The sequence below is a fragment of the Bos indicus genome, chromosome 29, assembly GCF_029378745.1.
Source record: "Bos indicus isolate NIAB-ARS_2022 breed Sahiwal x Tharparkar chromosome 29, NIAB-ARS_B.indTharparkar_mat_pri_1.0, whole genome shotgun sequence".
NCBI classification, from domain to species: domain Eukaryota; kingdom Metazoa; phylum Chordata; class Mammalia; order Artiodactyla; family Bovidae; genus Bos; species Bos indicus.
The window spans coordinates 39,443,332-39,465,731 of NC_091788.1; the positions used below are offsets into that span (position 1 = coordinate 39,443,332).

Sequence of the window (22,400 nt, forward strand, 5' to 3'; positions counted from 1 at the left end):
TCAGCTATGACCTAAATCAAATCCCTTATGATTATATAGTGGAGATGAAAAGTAGATTCAAGGAATTAGGTCTGTTAGCCTGAACAACTATGGATGGAGGTTTGTAACATTGTACGAGAGGTGGTCATCAAACCATCCTCAAGAAAAACAAATGTTACAAGGCAAAGTGGTTGCCTGAGGAGGCCTTAAAAACAGCTGAGAAAATAAGAGAAGTAAAAGGCAAAGGAGAAAGGAAAAGATATACCCAATGGAATGCAGACTTCCAGAGAATAGCAAGGAGAGATAAGAAAGTCTTCATAAGTGAATAGTGCAAGAATTAGAGGAAAAGAACAGAATTGTAAAGAATATAGATCTCTTCAAGAAAAGTTGAGATACCAGAGGAACACTTCATGCAAAGATGGGCACAATAAAGGACAGAAAATTCAAAGACCTAACAGAAGCAGATGAGATTAAGAAGAGGTGACAAGAATGCATGGAAGAACTATACAAAAATGGTCATAATGACCAAGATAGGGATGATATTGGGGTCACTCACATAAAGCCGGATATGCTGGAGTATGAAATCAAGTGGGCTTTAGGAAGCATCACTACAAGGAAAGAAATGGAAGGTGATGGAATTCCAGCTGAGCTGTTTAAAAATCCTAAAGAATGAGGCTGTCAAAGTGCTGCATTCAATATGTCAGCAAATTTGGAAAGCTCTGCAGTGGCCACAGTGCTGGAAAAGGTCAATTTTCATTCCAATCCAAACGAAAGGCAATTCCAAAGAATGTTCAACCTATGGTGCCATTGTGCTCATCTCACTTGCTACCAAGGTAGTGCTCAAAATCCTTCAAGCTAAGTTTCAACAGTTCATGAACTGAGAATTTCCAGGTATACAAATTGGTTTGAGAAAGCAGAGATCAAATTGCCAGCATCCATTGGATCATAGAGAAAGCAAGGGAATCTCAGAAAAACATTTCCATCTGCTTCACTGACTATGCTAAAGCCTTTCACTGTGTGGACCACAAAAAACTTTGGAAAATTATTAAAGTAATGGGAGTACCAAATCAACTTACCTTTCTCCTAACAAGTCTATAGTAGGTCAAAAAGAAGCAGTTAGAATCAGACACAGAACAACTGAAAGATTTAAAATTGGGAAAGGAGAATGACAAGGTATACATTGTCACTCTGGTTATTTAACTTATATGTAGGATACATCTTTCAATATGCTGGTCTGGATAAATCCGAAGCTGAAATCAAGATTGTTGGGAGAAGTATCAACATCCACAGATATGAAGATAACACTACCATAATAGCAGAAAGTAAAAAAGAGCTAAAGAACCTCTCAATGAGGAGAGGAAATTAAAAAAACTAGCTTAAACTCAACATTCAAAAAACAATTCACAAAAAGATACTCAACATTCATGGCATCCAGTCCCACCACTTCATAGCATATAGATGAATGAGAAGTGGAAATAGTGGCAGATTTTATTTTCTTGGGCTCCAAAATCACTATGGACCTTGACTGCAGCCACAAAATTAAAAGACACTTGCTCCTTGGAAGGAAGAAAGGCTATGAAACACCTGCACAGTGTATTAAAAAGCAGAGACTCACTTTGCTACAGAGGTCTGTAGTGTCAAAGCTATCATTTTTCCAATAATCATGAACAGATGTGAGATCAGGACCATACAAAATGGTGAATGCCAAAGCATTGAGGTTTTGAACTGTGGTGCTTTAGAAGATTCTTGAGAGTCCCTTATACAACAAGGAGATCAAACCAGTCAATCTGAAAGGAAATCAACCTGGGACCCCTGCTGGCTCAGCTGAGGCATCTACTGAGGGCCTCCAGGGGGAAAGAACAGATGGTTCCACTGCAAAAGTACCTGACCATGGCAGCTCCAAGCAAACTGTTTGTATCCCCACCCATGGAGAAACTCAGAAAGGTTGAAGGCTCTGAGTACCCCGGGTCTCTCGATACAGGCGTTGCATTCTCCCCAGCAGCACTGGAGGCCAAGCAAGGGGCATTCTGGGCCCTGGAGGAGGAGGGTGGCTCAGGGATCCACTGGGGCCACCACTTACCAAGAAGGATTGGAAAGGACAAAGCAGACTTATGTGGCAGAGACCTGGTGACTGGGGTGTGGGAACAAGAAGGAACCAGCTCTGCATGAAGTACCTCACCCAAACTCCCCTGGAGGAGAAGCCCAGTGATAAGATCCCTTGAGATGGGATGAAGAGAGTTTATTTCATTACCCCTTATAATTCCTCTGATTGAGGAGGTGGTGCAGTTGGTGGGTCATCACAAACCATTCCATGGCCTAGACTATCTCCCAGTTGCTTTCTTTGGGGCTGCCTCTCCCCAGCTTCAGTCATGTAGTTCTGGAGGAAATTGACAATCATGTGTGCTTCTGAGTCTTGTGTCCTGGATTCCCAGAATCATTTTAATGAGTCTCCCATTTCCTGGAAGCCAGTCGGAAGTGGGCTCCTCTCAACTGTGATTCAGACTTGGTTCTAGATCCTTCCCGAACACTGTACACCTCCCAGACACAAACAGAGGCACCCATTTGTTTCAGCACCATTACGAGTAAAACACTTTATTCTTTATTGAGAATAGGGTGTGCAGACCACCAAATACAGTTCACCAGCATCCTGGGCAGGAGTACCCTAAGTGTGATTTATTGTTTGCTCGGAGCGGCCTTACTGATTCCTGAACCACTCCAAACATTTATACTGCCTGTGCCAGGCCAATCCTGTCATTTCCTCGATCAAAGACTGAGAAATACAGCCTCTGGAAGACGTCACCCAGCATCCAGGTCTCTGTAGATGTCCTCACTGTATTCCCTTTAAAGGTGGTATAGCAGTGGCCTCTAGAATCCTGGGAGAGTCAGAGACACACACCAGTCAGCCTGAGCCCTTACCTGTGACTCACACAAATATCCAGACTCAGCAATAAAAAATTCCTGGTTTTATTTCCCTCTTTTAGTAAATATCAAGGGATTTTCTCATTAGCAGGGGATATGAGAGTTCATCCACAACCAAATAAGACCTGACATGAGGTTGTCATGAGGGAGGGTATGGGGGAGGGGAGGACTGGGAGTTGGGGATACAGAGGAATGATAAACCACAAAGTCCTACTGTAGAGCATAAGGAAATATATTAAATATCCAGTGATAAACCACATGAGAAAGAATAAGAAAAGTATTATATATTTCTGTATGTGCATAACTGAGTCACATTGCTGTGCAGCAGATCTTAACACAACACTGAAGATTAGCCACACTTCAATAAAATTTTTAGAAAAGAAAAAGAGTGTCCATAGTTGTCCTCTCTCCCTGTTTATTTCCTTCTGACCCCTGCTCCTTGTTTTCTCTACAGACAATGCTGGTTCTCCTCCTGCATCCCCACAATCTGTACTTTATTAAAAATCTATTTTTTGTATTGGAGTATAGCTGATTAACAATATTCTGAGTTTCAGGGGGACAGTAAACAGACTCAACCATATATATCCATGTATCCTGGTGGCAAAAATACCCCTCCCATCCAGGTTGTCATATAATTAACCGGAGTTCCCCGTTCTACACAGTAACCCTTTGTTGGTTATCCATCTTAAATAGAACAGTGCCCACAACACGTTATTGAAGATTTAAGTTAGAAACTCTGGGAAGCCTCCTTTGGCCCACACTCACCCTCTTTGGCCACTCCAGGCTTGGTTGGGTAACCTACTCTGGTTTTCCAACCCCACAGGTCAGTCCGTAGCCCTTATCACCCAGATTAAGTACCCAGTGCCTCAATGCAGAGCACCTTGGGATGCCATTTGCATGAAATCCAGTGCAGTTTTGCCCAGAACCAAGCGACCCTCCATATGGCTCCATGAGTTTGCAGTTTTAGAATTCCTGAAATTCCCTCCCTTCCTCAAAGTCTTCTTTGAGCCCATCAGCCAGCTCTGAACTCCCCTAGGGAGCTGACATGAAGCCTCCACCCTGTGCCAGGGCTGAGCAGTCACCTTGCACCCTTTATTCACATTAACATCCAGCCTCCCCACAGAGGGGTCGGGTATCCCAATTCACAAAGTGGGCACCCGGCCAGAGTAAGGGGAAGATGCATCTGAGAACTAGGATGACAATGTAATTTATCATCTAAACCGGGAAAACTGCAAGAAGGGAAGGGAGACTGTTAATCCCTATGGTGGGACAGCACACTGGGAGTGTCCCCAGCCATTCTCCTTGTCATATGACTTATTTAAAGGACTGCTAGAGCTGACCTTCTGGGTTCATCCACCTGTGGGTTCAGATTGAACCGAAGCTCTTTGAACACTGAGTGATCCCATCTCCTTGTGACTCCCACCATGCCAGCATGGCGTGGTATCTCCACATTTATTTCAGGATGATCAGTGTCCCAGACAGCCATTTACTCTCAAGTGGTTCATGTTGTGGGAGTCTCTGGTCAGCCCCAAGGCTCAGCAGCATCTGCAATAGTGTGAGATGGCCTGCAGAGGGCACCCTCTTCCATGCAGCAGCCCAAGGGTTCCTGCAAGTTCCTATTTGAGAACCACCCCTCAGGGTCCTCTCCTCACCTTGAAGATGTAGGCTTGAGCTGGGACTGGGTAGTTGATACCATTGATGGTAAAGATAATAGAGGGCAGGGTACTGACCACAAAACATGAAACGTAGTGCTATTAGAGAGAGAGGGAAAGAGGTTGGCCCTGGAGATGCTTCTTGTGTGTGGAGACTGGGAGTGACCCTGGGGCATGACCCTTCACCTTGGAACCCCTTGGCGTGGCGCTGATGAGTTTCTGGATATTAATGACCAGTCTTCTTGGGCCAAGGATCAGTGATGTCCCAGTATCCACAAAGGGCTCACAGCCACCAGAACAAGCAATAACCTTTTTTTTCATGGAGATGCTGAGACACAGTATGACTAAGCAGGCATCAAGGCCCCTCTGAGTTTACCCAGAGATGCCCCCTTCCTGACTGTCTTCTAAACAGCCCTTTGTCTCTTGCCCTCTTTTCCTTTGCTCCCAACACAGCACCTTCCTTGACATTCTTGAATGCAGTACTTGAATACACCAGGCTCTTTTGCCCGTTGACACAAGCTGGTCTTCCTTCCTAGAGGAGCAGCCTCCCCTTTGACTAGCAAATTTCTTCTCATCTTCCAGATTCCAGCTTAATTGTCATGGTTTCAGGGAAGTCTTTTCCCCACTGATTATCAGTCTCCTTTCCTGACAGTCTCTGTAGACACTTCCTCATGTCTAGCATGTACCAAAGTCACAATTCACTATGTGTGTGTCTCGTTTCCTGTGCATCTGCCTTCTTAGATGGGAGGGCAAGTTTTACCTCATTGCCTCCTTAAAGTGCCTGGCACACAGTGGATACCCAAGGCTTGTCTGTTTAGTGAGTGAATGAAGACTGTGAGAATAATGAATGAGAAACATCCATAGCGCTGTATCTGATTGGGAACAAATAACGGGTCAATCACAGAGTGAAGACTGAGATTCAAGAGGGCAGCTGATTCTCATTATGATGGGAGAGAGGGGCTCCTCTGGGAGGGGGTGTCTGCCAGCACTACTCCTACAACCAGCTCAGACGCTGAGACCCTGGCCAGGAAATACATGACTAGCCCACAGAAACTCCAAAGGACGGGTCAGCTTTTGTCTGAGGGTATCACACAGAATCCTATCAATTATGCCTCTTGTTCTCAGGTCACTCCTGGATTCCACCTTCCTGATTCTGTTATAGCCCCTGCCCCACTGTGTGCCCATGAACTTGGGGTGTCTTTTTTAGTTGTTGCTTTCACATCTTAAGACTCCAGCAAATCTCTCTACACTTCTTAGTAGTTGCTTCCTTAGGAGACCAGTTCTTGTGATTTGTTCAGGACTTTCCCTGTTTTTTATCTGACATTTATCTGTACTGAGAACTTCCTTGGTCGAAGATAGCTCCGGACAGTTGCTCATCTTATACCTCTCTTCAGGCTGGAGAAATTCTCCCTGATCCTCTGTTCATCACACTGTAGAGTCCTCTAGCCATGCTCCACGCCTCACAGGGCAGTGGGTGCAATCCTCTCCCAGCTGCACAGACCTCTCCAGACCCTTTTAGGACCCTGGTAGAGCCCTGGTCAGAAGGCCTGGGGATTATGAACCCATGGGTTGTTTGCATATCTATCTGCTTGTGTATTTGTGTCTGCATGTGTGTTTGTATGTGTCTCTGTGAGTGCTTGTGTGTCTCTGACTAGCTATGCATGTTTATATGTGTCTCTGTGTATGTTTATATGTGTCTGCTTGTGTGCTTCAATGTGTCTGTGTGTCAGTGTCATTGTGGGTGGTGTATATGTCTGTGTGACTGTGTGTCTGAGAATGCATTTGTGTGTGTCTGCCTGTGTCCATGTACAGTAGCAGGAGCATCACTTGAGCTGACCCTCAGAGGGAGAGGCTTACTGGTCCATGTGTACACTCTAGTCGCCCGTTTGGATCAATGGTGTCCAGTTGAGCGCTCCCTGGTAGTAAGATTTATCCACCCCACTAAACATCATCTCACTGCCTTTCGCCTGCATGTGTAGAGAGAAAAGAGTGGGGATCCTTGGAGGACAGTAACAACAGCACTGTCTGAGAGCTCTGATGGTCCACCTATCACGGCCCTAATAAGGTCCCCATGTACAGATGCAGAAATCAAGGCTAAGAGCTATTGAGATCTAGACCAAGGTCGGTTACTGGCTAATGAGTGGAACAGAGCAGGTTAGAACCTGAGTCACCTGGCTTGGCTCCACCCACTCTATCTTCTGAAGACGCCCTACCTCCTGCGACCTGAGTGCTCAGACACACTCAGAGGACACGGTGCTGAAGCATATTGGTTTTCTTCTTGTCCAGCTTGTCATTTTTCAGGAAAATCAAAGCCTGGGAGTTCTAAGGGTGTGGGTTCAGGACACCCAGATTTCGCTCTGCTGGCCTATGACCTCTACTGTTCAAAAGGCGCCACACTCAGAAGGGACCCCACCTCTAATCTCCCTGTCTTGAAATGCCTCGTATTTCTTGAACAAGAGGTCCCACATGTTTGTTTTGTGTCCCACACTTTCATTTTTCACTGGCTCTTGCAAATTGGGTTGCTGGCCAGGGCTCCCAGTGGAATACAAATGAGGAAGGAAAGATATCCATCATCCTTCTCCTTCCTTCCTGATCAAATTCATAAGCAAATCATATTGCTTTTTCCTCCAAATTGTTTCCAGTGGCCTTCCATTAGTCTTCCTCCTTGCTCAACCCCCTAGACCAAGTTACTGGTCTTGAGTCCAGGAGTAGGGTTGTGTTCCAATAAAATGTTATTTATAAAGGCCAGTGGTGAAGCCAGGTACAGCCCTGGGGCTATATTTATCCTGGGTTAGATTATCTCTCAGGATTCTTCTTTATCAAGTGTTCAATAATTTTTGTGCAACTGAAAGCATCTTATAGCTAATTTGGAGAAAGGGAGTGTCCATCTCAGACTTACTTGCTCAAGTAGAAGTCAAAAACAGGCTCAGAAATGGCACCTTGATTCTTCAGGTTGTCAAAGGTGGGGATAGCTCCAAAGACGTATATGTTAGGGTAGTTCAAGCCCAGTTCTGTTCAGTTCAGTCGCTCAGTCGTGTCTGACTCTTTGAGACCCCATGAATCACAGCATGCCAGGCCTCCCTGTCCATCACCAACTCCCGGAGTTCACTCAGACTCACATCCATCGAGTCAGTGTTGCCATCCAGCCATCTCATCCTCTGTCATCCCCTTCTCCTCCTACCCCCATTCCCTCCCAGCATCAGAGTCTTTTCCAATGAGTCAACTCTTTGTATGAGGTGGCCAAAGTACTGGAATTTCAGCTTCAGCATTATTCCCTCCAAAGATATCCCAGGGCTGATCTCCTTCAGAATGGACTGGTTGGATCTCCTTGCAGTCCAAGGGACTCTCAAGAATCTTCTCCAACACCACAGTTCAAAAGCATCATTCTTCTGCACTCAGCTTTCTTCACAGTCCAACTCTCACATCCATACATGACCACTGGAAAAACCATAGCCTTGACTAGACAGACCTTTGTTGGCAAAGTAATGTCTCTGCTTTTCAATATGCTATCTAGGTCGGTCATAACTTTTCTTCCAAAGAGTAAGCATCTTTTAATTTCATGGCTGCAGTGATTTTGGAGCCCAAAAAAATAAAGTCTGACACTGTCTCTACTGTTTCCCCATCTATTTCCCATGAGGTGATAGGACCAGATGCCACGATCTTCATTTTCTGAATGCTGAGCTTTAAGCCAACTTTTTCATTCTCCACTTTCACTTTCATCAAGAGGCTTTTTAGTTCCTCTTCACTTTCTGCCATAAGGGTGGTGTCATCTGCATATCTGAGATTGTTGGTATTTCTCCCGGCAATCTTGATTCCAGCTTGTGCTTCTTCCAGCCCAGGGTTTCTCATGATGTACTCTGCATAGAAGTTAAATAATCAGGGTGACAATATACAGCCTTGACATACTCCTTTTCCTATTTGGAACCAGTCTGTTGCTCCATGTCCTGTTCTAACTGTTGCTTCCTGACCTGCATACAGGTTTCTCAGGAGGCAGGTCAGGTGGTCTGGTATGCCCAAGACGCCATCAAAAGGTACACCCTCAGACCCGTATTCCACAACGCTTAGACCGAACAGCTAGTCAGTACTTACAAGGTCCCTTATCTGTGGGAAAGAAGGGTGTTCCCACTTACAGATACAAGAATTGGGGCTAGGACTGGGCTGGGGTGCATTGCCATTAAATCCTCAGAGAAGAATTGAGGCTGGGCTGTGTTTTTGGTGGACCTCAAACGGTTAGACCATGTTGGGAGGAAAATTTGTGTTTCATTTGTGAGAGGCTGTGAATTTTAAAACATCTGCCCCTCTGAAAAACACCACTTGAGTGAGTCAAATTGGCCTTGTGGCTTCTGTACAGGTGGGGTAACCAAGAGTCAGGCCAGGACCCATTAGTGCCCCCTTGTGGACAAAATGAGTCGAGAGCAAGGTAGCCTTTTCTGTCAACACTATGACCTAATGACAGGAATGGAGTGAATTCTCTGTAAGGTACTGTGAATTCTGCATCTGTCCAGGAAGACAGAATCCAAAAACATAGTCTTTCTTGCAGGTATCAATGAAACTGCTGCCTGGGAAATTCACTTTTGGGGATATGTGTGTATTTGTGCAAATGTGTATGAGAGATAAAGAGAGAGGGGGGAACTACTCAAGTACTTTGGGGAGGCAGGCCATACATTTTATTAGACTCTCAAAGGCACCCTAGAGTGAGAACTCATTTATCAGGCCCCTTGACATCTCCGGCCTCCAGTTTCCACTATGGATACCTGAAGCCCTTGACTGCCCCAAGGATCCCCAGATCATTTTTATCCTGTCCCTAAACACCCTACAGCAATTTCAGTCCTGAAAACCCAACCCAGCTCCACCATTTACCACATGTGTGACTTCAGCAAGGCCCTTGCTGTCTGCACTTCAGTTTCCTCATATGTCTCATGAGCTAATCAGACCACCTGCTGTGTGGGGTTGTTGCAGGATTAAACCAAGTATTACCTGAAACTGCCTGGAACAGTCTGTGAATATAAAAGTAGGTGATTTATTTTTTTCCCCTTTTCTCGCTCCCAGCAAAATGAGTCTTGAACTGCTCATGGGCAGAGGAGCTGCAAGTCCACACCTCAACCCACTCCCTGGGTTAGCTAATCTGTTTGCTTGTGTGTCACCATGGGCACTGCCTCCCCAGGGACAGGATCCTGTGGATAAGATGGTCAATACCTATGGGAGTTAGGCTAGGAAGGGTCCTGACAGATGGTCCCGCACCTGTTTTGCAAGCAGGGGTCACTCCATAGCCAGTCCTGACTCAGCTTCTCTTTACATGTTTCCCGAACAGTGTCATAAGTAATAAATCCCTTCATGCTCCCAGATCCATAGGCTACCCAGAAGGTGTTTTGGGTAGGCTGGAAGGTGGAAGACTTGTAATGTCTGAACCTAACTTGTGTAGCTGCAGACACAAGAGATGAGTGTCATCAGGTGCCAAGGATGGAAACAGGGTGGCAGGGCAAGTGAAGGATGGTCCGGGTACAGGGTGTCTGTACTCACAACAGGCTGGACTGGGGCAAAAGAGGGAGGGCACCCACAAGTCAGATGAGCCTGTGTCAAAGATAACCTGGAATTCCTGAGGGGGTGTTCCATTGGTGATGTTACCCATGTAGAGCATCTACAGATAGAAGGAGGGAGTGGATTAGTGAAGAACTGGCTACCCTCTATTCCCACACTGATGTCTCCCTCTGGGTGCTATGTATCTCTTGAGATCACTTTCCAACCACTGTGAAGCTCACAGCCTTTGATCACAGAGGTGCTTGCATTTGATTTTTTTTTTTCCTATGCTACATTGTATGCAGGATATTGATTCTATGACCAGGCATTGAAGTGGTACCTCCTGCATTGGAAGCTCAGAGGCATAACCACTGGGCATCCGGGACCATTGGACACCCAGGGAAGTCCTGTTGCCTTCATTTGAGAAACTCTGTAGTCTCTCCAAACCCAGCCTTTGCACCCCCTTATCCAGGAGGTCCTTCTTGATCAACCCCAGCCACTCCCTCCAAACTCAGATCACATCCAATCAACACCACACAAGTGACCCTTTCATTTGACATGTATTTACTGTTTGCCTATCGCTCAGGCTGGCGTGGGCATTCTTGAAGACAAAATAAGCCATTTTTATAGTTGAAAAACCGTAACCGCTGTGTTGGATTCTGATGGCCTTACATGGAATACGGGTTCAATAACTTTACTGCTGTGGTTCTTGCATCTGTGGAAACTGAATTCCTCTGCCTGGTTATTCACAATTGCTTTGCAGTTGGTTCTATCTTCTGATCAGTGGTGGTTCACTCTTCATCTGTAACTAGTTCACTCCCTTAGTTCAGAAGGAATTGCTGCTGCTGCTGCTGCTTTGCTGAGTCGCTTCAGTCGTGTCTGATTCTGTGCAACCCCATAGACAGCAGCCCACCAGGCTCCACAATCCCTGAGATTCTCCAGGCAAGAACACTGGAGTGGGTTGCAATTCCCTTCTCCAATTCAGGAAAGTGAAAATTGAAAGTGAAGTCACTCAGTCATGTCCGACTCTTAGCGACCCCATGGACTGCAGCCTACCAGGCCTCTCTGTTCTTGGGTTTTTCCAGGCAAGAGAACTGTAGTGGGTCGTATTTCCCTCTGCTCAGAAGGAACCATCTCCCTCAAACCAATGACACATCTTTGACACAGAAATGGATGTTTACCTGCCACCTGGAAATTTCTGAGCCCAGTCACCAAGACAAGAGTTGAGGATGATAGTGCCATCTCCTCTGGGTGGGGCCTCTTTGGCCCAGTGCTTCTGCTCCTGCAGGAGCCCCAGCCCCAGCCTCCCACCTGGCATCTCCAGTTGAGCCCCAGTGGTAGGCTAGAGCACCAGGGGGTGCTTTGGAGCACCATCCTCCCAAAACACTCACATCCATGATGTTCCTCAGGGGTGAATAATTATATTTGAGCCACAGGAAGAAATCTGAGGCAGTCTGTAAGCATGTTCCTTGAGGAAATTGTTCAGCATGTTTTTTTCACTGAAGGTATTTCTCATGGTCTTCACTTTCCTTAGAGGTATTTTTTCACTGAACATTTGACAAAGAAAACAAATAATATGCTACAATTAGGTGTCATTGTCAAGGTATTACTGTCATTGCAATGGCACCGTGTATTTTCTAATCATTTTTATGAGTCACCTTATTATCAGAATTTTATGGATCACTTCAGTTCAGTTGCTCACTCGTGTCCGACTATTTGCGACCCCATTAAGTGCAGCATGCCAGGCCTCCCTGTCCATCACGAACTCCCAGAGTTCACTCAGACTCACGTGCATCGAGTCAGTGATGCCATCCAGCCATCTCATCCTCTGTTGTCCCCTTCTCCTCCTGCCCCCAATCCCTCCCAGCATCAGAGTCTTTTCCAATGAGTCAACTCTTCGCATCAGGTGCCCAAAGTACTGGAGTTTCAGCTTCAGCATCATTCCCTCCAAAGGTATCCCAGGGCTCATCTCCTTCAGAATGGACTGGTTGGATCTCCTTGTAGTCCAAGGGACTCTCAAGAGTCTTCTCCAACACCACAGTTCAAAAGCATCAATTCTTCAGTGCTCAGCTTTCTTCACAGTCCAACTCTCACATCCATACATGACCACTGGAAAAACCATAGCCTTGACTAGACGGACCTTTGCTGGCAAAGTAATGTCTCTGCTTTTCAATATGCTATCTAGGTTGGTCATAACTTTCCTTCAAAGGAGTAAATATTTTTTAATTTCAAGGCTGCAGTCACCATCTGCAGTGATTTTGGAGCCCCCCCAAAATAAAGTCTGACACTGTTTCCACTGTTTCCCAATCTATTTCCCATGAAGTGATAGGACCAGATACCATGATCTTCATTTTCTGAATGCTGAGCTTTAAGCCAACTTTTTCACTCTCCACTTTCACCTTCATCAAGCGGCTTTTTAGTTCCTCTTCACTTTCTGCCATAAGGGTGGTGTCATCTGCATATCTGAGTTTATTGATATTTCTCCCGGCAATCTTGATTCCAGCCTGTGCTTCTTCCAGCCCAGGGTTTCTCATGATGTACTCTGCATAGAAGTTAAATAATCAGGGTGACAATATACAGCCTTGACATACTCCTTTTCCTATTTGGAACCAGTCTGTTGTTCCTTGTCCAGTTCTAACTGTTGCTTCCTGACCTGCATATAGGTTTCTCAAGAGGCAGTTCAGGTGGTCTTGTATTCCCATCTCTTTCAGAATTTTCCACAGTTTATTGTGATCCACACAGTCAAAGGATTTGGCAGTCAATAAAGCAGAAATAGATGTTTTTCTAGAACTCTTTTGCTTTTTCCATAATCCAGCAGATGCTGGCAATCTGGTTCCTCTGCCTTTTCTAAAACCAGCTTGAACATCTGAAAGTTCATGGTTCACGTATTGCTGAACCCAAAGACATAGGTTTGAATAAAGATTCTGTTCTGTAATGCTGGGTAAGCCATATGACCATGTGGGTTCCCAGTCTCCCCTTTGGTAAAATAGTGGAATGTAATGATTCAAACCCTCCAAATAGGATATCTTGGGGATAGTGAAGTGATGGATATAAGGTGTCTGATAAATAGGAAGTCTCAACAATGACAGCCACTATCATTGCTGTTGCCATTCCACTGTATCCTTCTCATAGAATCTCAGGAAAGGAGGCAGAAGGGGGATTCCTATCCTTTTTTACAAGGGAGGAATTAGAAATGCAAGAGGCTTGTGAATTGGCTGTGGTCACACTGCTTGTCAGATATAAAACAGTGTATAAGTAGCTCTCCCAATGTTTCTCCAAGTTGAAAGAGAAGAAATAGTTGAAAAAAGAATCCAGGAGATAGGGAACAAGTTATAGAAATGTAGAGGCTTGAGAAGGAAAGATGAGTCAAATGAAAAATTAAAAGAAAACAACACAGAGAGAAATACACTCAGAGCCTTCCAAAGAGATGGAGAGATACATGACAGTGATACAGAGATGCAGACATAGACTTATACACACTGAAGTAGAGAGGGAACAAAGAGAACATGCTAAATAAAATGTAGAAAAGTGCTATTCCACAGGACCACACCTACATCTGCATTGACTGTGCACTGAACAATTGCAAGGAGTTCCAATTTCAATAAGTCATGACATGACTGGACCCCAAGAGTTGTGCAGCTATGCAAATCTACACCAAGACCCTGGGACCCACAGTTCCTATAGAAAAGTACTTCTCAAGAAGTAAAGGTTGAACTTTAAGATTGTCAAGGAAATATTCCATTCCCTTCTAAAATGGATGAATATAATAATCAGATGAAAAGAAAAATTGCAGAAATTAATATGATGTGGCTTACAGTCTCCATACTTACATGACTCTGCAATCTGAGAAGGCCACCAGGTCGAGGAGCACAAGCCACTTCATGCTTCTCTCCTGGCTCCAAGTACTCAGGAAAGTTCAGTTTCTTAGCACGTAGTGGTGACTGGGAGTCCCTAATTATATATGCTCTGACATGCCGAAGTTTAGGTCTTTAGGCCAAAAATAGGTCTGAAAAAAACACAAAGGTCTCAACAAAATCTCGAGTTAATTAGTGTCCTTGGTGAGTGGACTTTGAAGCTTCTCAGAATACATAGAATTCAACTGCAATCTCTTCCTCGAAGCTTGATTGGAAAATCAAACTGATCTGTATGGACATCTAAGAAGATGGAGAACCTTGCCTACTTGGAGGAAAAAACTGCTAAGAACATCATGAAAATGGATACTAAGGACCATGCTTGACATTCATGGTTTCATGTCATCTTCCTAGCCACTTCATGAGATATGCATTGCCGGGAGCCAGCACAGGAGATCCCACCCATGACAAGGTCATGTGGAGGAGACCTGACAGGCAAGGCTGATGAGGACTCGAGGGACTCCCTCAACCTGCTCGAGCATCTACCCTGAAACCAAAGTCTGTCTGTCTACTGTTTACTATATTATGCCTTTCACCAACTCTTCTGACATTAACAGGGGGCTATCCCTGGCCACCTTTCTCTGAAGAAAATCAACTTAGGGCTCTAGTTAATAAGTCTCTTGGGCATGAAAGGAATATTTTAATTCAAACCCCTCTGTTGGCATTTTAGCTTGCTTGGCAGGTTTATCCATACTCTTGCAACTAACTCACATGATTGTTCACAACTTCCCAACCATAAAAGGCATGGGAAGCCTAAGCATTCTAAAAGTCCTAATGGACATAGAGCCCTTCGGGGGGTGAAAAATTATTATAATAGTACTGGTGAAGGGTTTCATTGTTGAGCCAATGCTTGCTGCCAAGTTTCCATATCCCTTATCCATTGTGTGCCTGGGAGTGCATTAGTTAATATGGTTGGAATGTAGGAAAAACAAGTAGTAGCCTTGGCATTAACAACATTAGACCTTTGAGTTAATAAGTTCTTTTTTTGTTGTTGTAACCCACTGCACCTTTGCTCCATAAGAATGTAACATTATTTAATACTCTCTGAGGCTGACACAGATTGAAAAAATAAAGAAAAAACACTTTAAGGGAAAACAAGTTTTCTGGTTGACCAATCTTTACCAGAAAAGGGTCATAAAATGTCAACAGGCCTCCGGGCCAGAAGATAATGTACATAACATAAGACCCTTGTAAATGGAAAGGTATGTAGAAAACATCCTGGTTTCAATAAAGGTCAAAACTGATGGAATGTTGAGCTGACTCTGCGTGACTCTGCATCTTTCACTTTTGGAAATCTGTAACTTAGGGTATAAAAGCTTCTTTTGAAAATAAAGCTGCAGACCCCACTTCACCTAAGTTTGGTCTTCCTGTGTCATCTTTCGCCGATGCCGTTCATCCTGAGGGTATCCCTGGACTCTGCTGAGGCTGGACCCTGACAATGCATTGATGTCCTCATTGGAGAGGAGATTGCTAGGAGGATAAGTTGTCAAATGGCAAAGTGAAGACTTCAGGGACAGCCCAGGGACATACAACTGGCTTTAGGTAGTGGATCTAATGGCAGATACCAGGGGAAGTCTATGATGCCAGTCTGCATCAAAGATTTAGGGCAGAGTAGTACTTCAATTGTATGGTTTCAGTATTGGAAGAAATGTCATATGCATCCACAAGATATTTTATATCATCCAAAAAATGTACAAGGAAATAATGTGTTCTGGGTTCTGGGTTAAAGGCTTCAAAGCCAAAGTTGATCAAGACAAAAGTAGGCTTTATCTTAAGATAGCTAGCAGTCTAGTTCTCACAAACTCATGGCCCCAGGAGGCCCTGGGCAACACAGAACCCTCCCAGCACAGCACTGGGAGCAGCCTTTCCTACACTTCAACCATGCTGGAAAGCAGGACAGTTGGCCATGTTTTCAAGAGAAGTCAGAAGTTGCATATGTACAATGTACTGATTTTAATATTAGCAACTAATTGTTTTTTCCAAAGGGGGTGGGGAACAGTGGGAATGAAATCTCCACAGCAATGTGCTTGAATCAGCCTTCAGTCTCTGCAGGATTTTATTTCTCACCTAGAGTTGGGAGTGCAGTGGGGACAGAGAGGAATTTAATTCATGTTGGTTGATTTACAAAGAGACTGAATGCACACTGAACATGTGTGTTTCCTTTCTATTTATAAAGAAATATCACCGGGGACATACAAACCAACAAGTTTAACTGTTGAAGATAAATAGATATATTTCTGATATAATTTCCTCATAGGGTCTATGCTGTGAAAAATTTTGTCTGCCAAACCAAACATACAAAAAAGACAATTCTGAAATGTCTTCCCAATCAAAGAAGACAAAACAATAGTGGCAGCCAAGTAAAGACAATCTTATTTAATGACTCATCCAGGACTCCCAGGGCCTATTCCTGCATGAGATCTATCAATGACTGCCCCTTGAATACAACAGGAGCCTCTCCTAGTCACCAGATGTGTGTAGATGGGGCACGGTGTCATAACACTCATTTTTGCACATTGTTTAAATTCCGTTCTGGTGGGTAAATCCCAACAAGGGGACTATGACGTCACTGACAAATGACACAAATATATGCCCTTTGAACTATGGTGTTGGAGAAGACTCTTGAGAGTCCCTTGGAATGCAAGGAGATCAAACTAGTCCATCCTAAACAAATCATTCCTGAATATTCACTGGAAAAATTGATGCTGAAGTTCAAGCTCCAATTATTTGCCCACCTAATGTGAAGAACTGACTCATTGGAAAAGACCCTGATATTAGGAAAGATTGAGGGCAGCAAGAGAAGGGGAAGACAGGATGAGATGGTTGGATGGCATCACCATGTCCAAGTCGATGGACATGACCTTGAGTAAGCTCCGGGAGTTGGTGATGGATAAGGAAGCCTGGCATGCTGCAGTCCATGGCGCTGCAAAGAGACCGACACGACTGAAGGACTGAACTGAACTCAACAAATTGAGAACAAAGGCTGATAAATCGATTGCATCAAGTCGGTGACTAGCTGCCCATAACAACACATTACTTAAGTGGCTTTAAAATTCAGAATTATGACTACATTCAGAGTGGAATATCTTCTAAGGAAAAACAAAAATACTGCCCATCCAAAACAAAACCAAAAAAAAATCAAAAGAAAAATAGGAAAGAAATCTGAAACTATATTCAACAACTTATTATTCCTCATATTGCTTCTGTTATTGTGACAGAATCACATATATGTTAACAGGTAAAAGCAACACAAGAATTAAAACTAATGTTCTGATGTAAGCCTTTCAGTGGCTAGAAAAAGAGGTTCACTCATAACATAAAGAACTTTAATTAAAACCCTGCTGTCTTAAACCTTCAACTGAAAGCATAAGTTTATACCAACTAATTATATTCCTTTTAATTTAGTTTTTTAAGGAAAATGTGTCCTTCCTTCTCTGACCAATGTAAAACCTACAAGCAATGACAACTTGATAACAGTGACTATTCTGAGGTCTCACATGTAGCTTCTAAATACATTTCCCATCAGACGATGCATGGATTCTTAAAGAGATGGCTGATTTCAGGACTGGGTAAAGAAATGCACAAAGTAATCTTGGGTATAGTGAAGGATCAGAAAGCTAAGGGATTTCAAAGGCCAATGGGGAATGGACAGATAGTTTAGGTCTCCAAATGAAAAGCCAAACATCTACCAGTTTGTTGGGCAGAATGATGTTTCTGCTTCTCAACACACTGTTTATGTTTCTCATAGCTTTCCTGCTAAGAAGCAAACGCCTTCTGATTTCATGGCTGCAATCACCATCCACAGTGGTTTTAAAGGCTAAGATGAAGAAATCTGTCACTGCTTCCACCCTTTCTCCTTCTATTTGCCATGAAGGATGTGGCTGAATCCCATGATCTTAGTTTTTTAATATTTAATTTTAAGCTGGCCAAATGTGTCCAAATGTTAACAGGCAACATCTAATTTGTCACTGTGATAAATTGCTAGGGCACCAACTCACCATTCTGAGCACTGAGAAAGGAAAATAATCATCAATATTTAAGCTATTTTTATTTCTATTAAGCATAGGTTATGTAACTACAAACAGTTCCAGGAAAACAAGTTAGACTGCCCCTTCTTGGGTTGATGAGAGAGTGATGGGGAGCAGCTATAATATAGATGAAACCTCACTCACTGCCCTGCAGCTCACCTCCTGCTGTGGAGGTCTGTTTCCTAATAGACCAAGGACTGGTCCTGGTCCTGCCCAACTGTGCAGGTATTGTGAACTCCTGCTCTAAACCCAATAGTGGGACATTCTGTAAGACAAACCACCCTGCTTCCTCCCAGTTTCTGAACAAATGAATGGCATTAAAATTGTGAGAGGAAGAGTTATTTCATCTTAAATGAGAACAACCAAGTACAACATACGAGTACATCCTTTCAATAAACTGTGAAACGACATCTGCTTTTTGAGAATCAGGAAAATTTGCAAATGGACTGCATATTAAATGTTAATTTTGGGGGAAGAAACAGCATTTTTTTAACATCCCATTATTTTACCCCAAATACTCATTATGTACATTTTGTGAATTGTTCATCTTGTCCCTAAAATACTTCAGGAAAAATGAATAAGAAGTAAAAGAGAGAATGAAATGAGTGTCTGTCTTGATTTAAAAACAGATCTGCATAGCTGCTGTGGATTGAATTGTGTCCAGCCTTGACTCCCAATGTGATGGTATTAGGAAGTAGGGCCTTTGGGAGGTACCCAGGTTGACATGGGGTTTGGATGGTGGTCCTTCATGATGGGATTAGCCTCTCCCTATTTTTATCTCTTATTCTCCCTCTTCTTGTTCCCTTCAACCACCACATGCGAGAAGATAGCAAGAAGAGAAAGACTGATTCAAGTCAAGAATGTCTTCACCAGGATATCAATTGGCCATCACCTTGATGTTGCATAGTCTCCAGTCTATGACAACCTGTGGGACTAAGAGGTTAGTTTTGTAGTTACTGATGCCAAATGATAAAATATAGGGTTTATGATACTCTTCTTTATTATATTTGTTATGTTTGAAACCGTTTTGTAGTAAGAAGTTTATAGAAAGTCTAATTTTGAATTTCTATCTTAGAGATACCATGAGGAGCCCAAGATAGCAGATTCAGGTAGGTCCCCAATGAATGAGTGGTTGGAGGACAACATGTTCCTTACTCCAACTCATCTCTTGTTATCTGAACACTGTCCCACACACCTGACAACTTTACCGCCCCCCACCATCTGCATTTCCATTACCCTGCTTAGCTGAGTCATCTAGCTGGAGATGTTAATGATTCAGGACAGGGTCTGGAAGCAGAAGGAATGCAGACATTTTTAGAAAGAATGAACTGGGCAGACCCATCTTTGTTTTCCCTTCTTTAGTGTCATCTGCATGTGAAGGGTTGGGCCTGGGTAGAGAGGAAGCCACAAGTGGGACTGCATGGATATTTGCAAGAGAAGAGAGGAGGAATTCAGAACCCAATAACCAGGAGGTGGGCAGCTTTCACAGGACCCAGGAGGGAAGGAAAAAGCAATTGGGAAAACAATAGCATCTACCTGTGGGCCACACCTACCTGAGTCTTCTGGTTGAACTTGGAGATCACATCCTTCCTGCTGAAATTCCTGCACCAGATATGGAGGGGAGAGAGCTGCACTCACTCCTACTGAGTCACAGGGAGAGGGACCACATCCCCCAGAGCCTGTTGATTCCACCCTAACTGTGGGTATCATCCCAAGCCAGAGAGCAAATGGCAGGTCATCCAAAAGATGACCTACTTTAATGGTATTTAAAATACTACAAAATTTGTCTAAGAGTCCTGGCATATCTAGTTCTCTGAGTTTTTTAGCAGAGATGATTCATCAGCCTAATTTGGGTTTCTGCTGAATCTACAAACTTCCCCATGGGTAACATCTGACTTTTAAGTACCTGACCTCATCCCACAGAATCCAAATGATGGTAATTTTGAGGGGGCAAGGCCTCTAAGGTCCTCGGTGTCACAGCAGCTGTGTGCCAAGTGGTCTACCACTCCCAGGTCTGAGCCCAGGACCCATGAACATCACCAGACAGTTACAGCCCCCTGCCCACCAGAGGCAACCTCAGCATCCTCAGCAACACCCACCTCTGAGCCTCTTGTCCACTGATTGGCACTGAGCATCAGTCTGGAACAAGTATTCTGGAGCAAGTCCAGTATCTGTCATCCAAGAGGTGGGAAACTGAACCCTGGGTGGTATGACTGACTCTAAAGCTGCAGGTAAGTTAGTGAATACTTGGGACCCAGAAACTCTGGTTCTCAGACCAGGAGACTTCCACAAAGGGAAAAATGAGAGAAAACTCCATTGCATCCACTGATGGGCAGTTCTCAGATATCTGCAGGCACCAGAGTGGAAGTTCCTTTCCCGTTGCCCCTCAACTCTGGTTCCAATTTTATCAGCAGACCTGCCTCCATGTAGCAGCAGGAAAGCAATATTCAGGGCAGTTTCTTTTGGATTCCAGGCACAGTGGGGGAGCCCCAGCTGTAGTGACCCCAGGAGGCAGTCCTGATGTGGTGACTGACTCACTCCCAACTCAGAATCCCCAGAACTCCCGCTCTTCATTCAGACAACACAGACCTTTGGGTGACTGGATAACATAAACCTGCATTAAGAGTGAGAAGGATTCTCTTCTCAGCTGTTAGGAATATTAGATAAGTGTCTTATGTTTCCTCAGGGAACCCCTGGCTGAGGGAGGCTAAGGTCTGAGACTAGCCTGGATGCAGGGGATGTGTTCCCTCTTTGATGCTCCAAATAGACCTTGGAGATTCAAAAGCCTTGAAAGAATTACAATCACCCTTATATTTTGTAGGGACTTTGGTTTATGAATCTGGTTGGAGAAAAAGGACACAAACTCAGGACAAGGCTGGACATCTCTAGGTCCCAGATGATTGTGAGTTGAGTTCCATCCACCAGGCTTCACAGTCAGGTGCTGATGTAATTCACAAGCTACCTTTGAGGAAGCAAAAGAGAAAAGAGTTTTTTGTCAGAGAGTAGTATGCTCAAAGGGTCATGGGTTTCACACAGGGCAAGATGAAACAAGAGTCATTACTTGTTTCTTTGTTCTATGAGTTCCTTGGCATTTCTACGCCTGAGAACAAGTACATGGAGATAGTCAGAGGCATTGGTGGTGCCCCTGGCACCTGATGCTCCTGGTGATAACCAGTTTGCGGACACGTTACTTAGGCCAAAGCATATTCAGCCTCGTGATAGCCCCAGATTCTCCCTTCTTGGGAAGGCTGAAATGCCTCATTTCTGCTAACTCACAACTGAAGCATGGGATGAGCTCATGGTGGTTGACCTGTAGGCCAAGTTCCAAGCATGGAATAAAGGTTGACTGTGGAAGGGTAGCCATTCATTAAACTTGGTCACCTTGGTCCTTAGCAGGGGCTACTTCCCACATCCAGAATGTTTTTCTCCCAGGCTTTTGCATGGCCACGTCCTTCACAACATTTAGCATTAACTCAAATGAATCTCTCTCAGGTTTGCTTTCCCTGGCCACTGCACTCTTACAAAAACAGACCCTGATCCAACAAGTGCCTAGACACCCTCTCCATCAAAACAGTAATTATAGTTACCAATGTGGAAAGGTGGAAGAGGGATAAATTGAGAGTTTGAGATTAATATATGTATACTACTTTATTTAACAGATAATCAACAAAGACCTACTGTACAGCACAGGAATTCTGCTCAATAGTCTGTAATATCCTGTATGGGAAAAGACTCTAGGAAAGAATGGATACATGTCTATGTATAAGGGAATTAATTTCTCATACAATTAACATTAATAAAATGCTGTAAATAAACTATACTCCTATATAGATCAAAAGTTGATTTTTTTTAAATGCTTACATGTAGAGACCAGTGGAGCTCCTTAGACTCGCAGGATTTCAGATATGATGCTGGATATGGCAGAACAGGTGGAGAAATCTAGACATTTTTCTGAGGTTACATTTTCCTGAGCTTTGGTGTCTTTTGCTTCTAGTGTCACCTTTGATTTGTCTTTGGAGGATCTAATACGAGGGCTTGGAGACACCAGCTGGGTGTTAGTTGAAGGATGAGAGGGAGGTGCTAGTGGGAGAGTGAAATCCCAGCTCCCTAGCCTGCATTGTGGAGAAGGCAATGGCACCCCACTCCAGTACTCTTGCCAGGAAAATCCCATGGATGAAGGAGCCTGGTAGGCTGCAGTCCATGGGGTCGCTAAGAGTCAGACATGACTGAATGACTTGACTACCACTTTTCACTTTTCACTTTCATGCATTGGAGAAGGAAATGGCAACCCGCTCCAGTGTTCTTGCCTGGAGAATCCCAGGGACTGGGGAGCCTGATGGGCTGCCGTCTATGAGGTCGCACAGAGTCGGACACGACTAAAGTGACTTAGCAGC

The 22,400-nt window shown here is 44.1% G+C and overlaps 1 pseudogene; it reads right to left on the reverse strand.

The window, feature by feature from the left end:
• Nucleotides 1–2,702: 2,702 nt before the first annotated feature.
• On the reverse strand, nt 2,703–13,950 carry LOC109554171 (pregnancy-associated glycoprotein 1-like; annotated as a pseudogene).
• Between the last annotated feature and the right edge of the window lie 8,450 nt (nt 13,951–22,400).